The 5727-nt window shown below is 40.2% G+C and overlaps 1 pseudogene; it reads right to left on the minus strand.

Annotated features, from left to right (window-relative positions):
* Positions 1-306: 306 nt before the first annotated feature.
* On the minus strand, positions 307-726 carry LOC110324140 (annotated as a pseudogene).
* Positions 727-5727: the final 5001 nt, after the last annotated feature.

A 5727-nucleotide genomic window follows, 5' to 3' on the forward strand; every position in this document is an offset into this window, starting at 1 on the left:
TTTCCAGTCTATCTCCTAGGTTATCCAGGCCCAGCAGGGTTACTCAGTTAAAAGGCCATTTCTTCAATTCTGTTTTCTGTAAGGAGGGCTGGTTACTTGTCTGCAGTGATAATTTTGCCTGTGAAGCAGTTAATGGTTCCAGTTTATAAAGTCTCTGAAGGACATTCTGCATGTCCTCCTGCAACCTAATGAGCACAAGAGCGATCTGCTTGTTGAGGTTGCCTCTGGACTCTCGGTCTGAGCCCCAGTGTTCTCCATCATCTCCACTCCTTACTTGCCGACCCTTGGTTCCTTGGCTCAAATGGCCTACTCTTCTTGTCCAAATTGCTCCATAGAACCACAGTATACTCCACTATCTGAATCACTCGTCAGATTCACTGGGACCTTCATTTGTATCTTTGTGAACACAGACAACAGTGTTTTCTGTCTGCTGCGAGCTCTGATCTCCAGGCTTTTCATCTCACTGCTTCTGGTACTCCGGGAAGAATCAGTATGAATGTCACTCTGTATATCCTGAGCAAAAACTATCTTTATAGTTGTTGGTAACAATGCTTTCCAAGTTCTTATCTGTTGATTTCTTCATCATTTTCTTATCATCACTGCCACTCTGATCTGCTCCTTTTAACCCTTCTTGGGCCTCTTCTTCCTCAGACTCTGCCCCACTATCACTGCTCTCTGCTTTATCAAAACAGCTTTGGCATTTGAAGAAGTCAGAACATTACCAAGGTAGGTTCAGAGGTTCATTCCATTATCATCAAGGTGGAAACATGGCAACATCTAGGCAGACATGGGGTAGGAGGAGTTGAGAGTTCTACATCTTCATTTGAAGGCTGCTAGTGGAAGACTGTATCTCATCATTTTTATGTGTTCTCCACATCTTGCTTTTCCTGTTTCTCTTTAACTTTTTCTTGCTATTGTTTTTTTTTTTAAAAAAAAAAACCTTTTTATTGATTCTTTGTGAATTTCACACCATGTACCCCAATCCCACTAATCTCTCTATCCCTTTGTATCTGCCCTTGTAACTGCCTCACCCCCAAAGAACGTAAAATAAGATAGAATAAAAATATCTTGTCGTGGAAGCTATACAGTGTCACAGAGTGTCACATCTTTACTTGCAAATGTTATAGCAATGAGTCATTGGTCTGTTTTGAGGTTTCTGTCTTCTCCTACACTAACTATACTGGATCCTTACTGGAACTCCTCTCTGATACCCTGCTGTTTCCCTGTCATGGAGATCCCACAGCTTTGGATCTTTAGGGCAGTCCCTTTCATGCACCCCAGCAGCAGATCATAGATGGGGTAGATATTGGAGTGGGCCATTCACAGAGCTGGATCTGGGCCTGGGATGTAGCTGAGTTGGTCAGCCCACCTGCTCTCCTTTACTTATACCACCAGGGCAAGCACTCCTGGACTGTTCCAGCTATCACAGCTAGCAAGGGGGTAGGATCACCTCTCTTGCCCTCATGTCCTCTGGCCAGCTCACCAACATCCCTGCCACCAGGGTCTGCTCTACTGTGCTGCCCAGGTCAACTCAGCACCATGCCTCAGATGGCTGACCATACTAGGGACACCTTCATGGCCTTTACAGACCCTGGCTGCCATAGGGTCATGCACCCAGACATACCCCCCCAGCAAAAGCATGGGCCTAGATGTCTCAGGTGGCAGTGCAGACCATTCAGATCAGCATGTCGCTCCAAGGCAGCACAGATCTCAGATATCCATACAGTCTCCAGAGGAAGCCAAGACCACAGATATCACTTGACCTTTGGTGTCAATTACAGCTTCACTTTCTGTTCCATCTTGCCACCTAGGTACTCCATTTTCCCATCTCTTCATCACACATTCGTCCATTGTTCATTGTAGTAGTGCCCATGGCTGGTCCTTGGGTGTATTTCTTCCCACTATTATTGTTTTTAACTTTAATGATTTTTTTTCCCCATCAAAAAATTTAAAACTTGGGCTAGCAAAATGGACCAGCGAGTGTGAGCACTTTCCCCAATAAGCATGACAGTCAATCTAAGTTTGATCCTCAGAGCCAACTGTGGAAGAAGAGAATCAGCTCTACAAAGTCATCCTCAACCTCCTCACGTACACTGTGGAACAAAAAAACCCCCTATCTCCTAATAGTAAATAAAACAATATAATAAAATTTTTTTTTAAAAAAATGAGTTTTAAAGCCTTTTGGTTAATTTTACTGTTTTTTAGAATTACAATTCGAGTTTTGAAATCATAGTTGCTCTTCTTCATTGTCATAATCATGCATTTCAAAATTTCTGGAAAAGTTTTAGGCTTTATCTCTTGAAGATGTACTTTACAATACTTCCTACTCTAGTTGCTCATGTATGTGCTGACCTAATCTATCTCTTATTTTTCATAGAATTCTTTTTATGAAATGTATTGAGGATAATTCCTCAGGTTTACCCTCTGTTTAGTAATTTTTTCCACAGATTTTAATTTTCCTCTCAGTTACCTGGGTATGTCAATTAAACTCTGTTAATTGTATTCTCTACTAGTGATTTTTTTAGGAAACAGGTCAGGAAATTCAGATAGTGTGGTGAGAATTCTTATAAAGATTTTTCAATTTGCACATGAGGTTGATGTGGCGGTTACCAATACTCAGGACAGAGAGTTTGCTGTCTCACTGCAAATCTAGGCCCTCCTATCCTCTTGTGTGGCCAGGCTGGACACAGGCAAGATTCCTTGCCTTCTCACTGTGGGCCTCAAACATTGCTACTACTTTACTTTTCTGTGACTGGTAAAGAATTCAATGATGCTTCTGACTTTGACCAATCACTGAGCGTCATCACCTATCTATCTTAGTTTGCTGTTGTTACAGGAAGCTCAGGTGTCCTGGACTGGGCAGAAACAATACATAAGAGTAGAAACACAAACAAAACAACAAAACAAAACAAAACTCCTCCTGGTCAAGAGAATAGAATCTTTGGCCTGAGTGAAAATGTGCCATTCAGCTAGACGAGGTCAGCCTCCTGGCCAAGGGACCACCCTAGAATGGCAGCTTTCCCTTAAACATGCGCAGGAGATAGGAAGAATAGTTTTTCCTTTAATAAGATACTCTGCTCTTTCTTCCCAGATTATCACCCTGATGCTGTAGTTTGCAGACTGCAGCCACATAGCTTCATAAGTCACCATAATTTCCTGAATCATTCAGAAAAGCACAGCTTCTCCTTTTCTTCTTTCTCTCTCCTCTAAGCACACTTATCCCTCAACATTCTGGATTACCGACATTTCAGGCATCCTTACTCTTTCTCCAGAGCTTCCCTCCCTGCCACATGGCCATCTGTCTGCTCTGTGTCTACCTCTGTGCCAGTTTAAATGGCAGCTCTTTTTATTTATTTATTTATTTATTTATTTATTTATTTATTTATTTATTATTTATCTATTTATTTATTTATTTTGGTTTCTCCTCTATTTCCCTTTGTGCAGCTGCTCAGTGACTGCTATCTCTCGCCTATAGCAAATATGCCTTTAGCACTCGGGTTACCTACTATATTGTGGTCCAACCAGGTATAGGTTCCACAAATCCAGTTCTAGTTTCTCTTGTTTTTAGAATTCAGACTTAAAAACTATCATTATACATTGTGATTTGTTTCACATCCCAGTTTTGACTGTAGGGCAAATCTGGCTATCTGGTGCTGATAGAAAAGTTTGGAAATGATGTCCCAGTTTAATATGCACTTCCTGTACAAGTCATTACTTCTTACTGATTTGTGTTTCCTTGGTGGGTGGCTCTGTTGAAAACTGACGTCATTACACCCTCCCTGCAATGACTCAGCTAGTCAGAGGTTAAAGAGAGAATTATCTTCCTTCTGCTTGCAGCTTAGCTTTTAAAAGAAATAATTTCATCTCTTGACTAGAACAAAAAAAATCTATTTATAAATTTTACAAGCACAGCCACTTAGCTATGATAAGATTTTCTTTCTTTTTTTAAAAACTGTTTAAAATTTCATTTATACTTATGTTTATGTCATGATATCATAGAAATTTTAATATTTGATGTTTATTTCTGTTTATAGTTTATATATTTTTAGAACATTGTCAACATTTGTCTGGGGAGTTTATCAGACCTCCCTTATCTGACAAGGCAATTCTCAAGATTCTACCCTATCCCTGGGGTCACTGAATCAACACAAGCATTTAACAAGTGGTGGCAAGCCTAAATGCTTCACAGAGTCCCAGCTTTGCCTCGAACAAAGGTTAGAAGTTTTTAGGTTAATTATTACCGTCTGTTTTAGTGCTGACTTTTATCAAATTCAATTGAGTTAACTTTTCTGTGGCAAAAATTAGCAACTTGGTTTGCCTGGAGTGTGGGTCACACTTAGGAGGTTTTGTTTTGATGGTAACAGAATTAAGCTATAACTATGTAGGTATTTTCATGATCTCATCCAGAGTACAAAAATTACTTGAGATTACACAGTTCTGTGAACCCTGGGCCTGAATATGTTGGTATCCTAGAAACCCTGTATAGGATGTGAGGATGAAGGATCCCTCTGGACACAAGGATCTTGCAATGGTAACATGAGGCTCAAGTACAAACTTTTGTTTGCATCAGTGTCTTTGTCTAAGTTATGCTTTTTGTACATAGTCTACTGAATGAACAGTTCTGAATACAGGAGACCAAGTTTCATGGACGTGACACCGATTTGGGTTCTGTAGGGGAAGACAGAGTTTCAGAAATTTACCCCAACAACATGGTGACAAATTACATGCCTACTCACGGTACTTGAATAGTTCTTTTGATTAACTTTTACTTTGTGTACTTGTGTTTATGGCCATGATGGTTATGCTGGCTATGCTAACTTGATACAAACCTATAAATATCTGGGAAGAAGGGGTCTCCGCTGAGCAATTCTGCTGTCAGAATGTCATGTAAGCAGCACTCCTCCATAGCTTCTGCTTCAGTTCCTGCCTTCAGTTCCTACATTGGTTCAGTTCCTACTTGAGTTCCTATATTGGCTTCTCCTGATGGCTTGTGACCCCAGAGTTATATCAGCCCAAATAAACTTCCTCATCCTCAAGTTGTTTTTGGTCATGGCATTTTGTCACAGAAATTGAAATCCTAATTAAGATAGTGATTTACCTTAGAATATAGTACTTAACAATGCAGTCACAAAGGCTTTGTAAGTAAATTATCCTTAGCTTGAAATATTTTCTCAGTTGTATACACTCCAGGTGTTCATCCCATACAGAATAGGTATCTTCATTACCATTTATGAATACATGGTGGAGTCATGAAAAGCAAGACACCTATCTCTGTCCTTTCCTTCTCTATCTTTCCTTTCCCTTCTCTGTAGAGACTGAACATTCTAGAACCTATCACTGAGAAGGACTGCAATTAGGATTGTATTTGAGCTGGGTCTAGTATGGATTTGTAGTTCTTGGGAGGTTAGGGTAGGCATATCACAAGTTCAAAACTTGTTTGGGTTACAGAATGAGTTAGAGGCCAGCCCAAACAATTTAGTGAGATCCTGCTTCAAAATAGAAAGTACTGTGCTGGGCATACATTTCAGTTATCAAGTGATTGCCTAACATGTATGAGGATTTAAATTCTACCCCATACTCAAGACTGAAATAAATAGACATCAATTAAAAATGAAACAAAACAAAACAAAACCTTTAATCCCAGCACTTGGGAGGCAGAGGCAGGTGAATTTCTGAGTTCAAGGCCAGCCTGGTCTACAAAGTGAGTTCCAGGACAGCCAGGGCTAT

This window comes from Mus pahari, chromosome 7 (genome assembly GCF_900095145.1).
Source record: "Mus pahari chromosome 7, PAHARI_EIJ_v1.1, whole genome shotgun sequence".
Taxonomy (NCBI): Eukaryota; Metazoa; Chordata; class Mammalia; order Rodentia; family Muridae; genus Mus; species Mus pahari.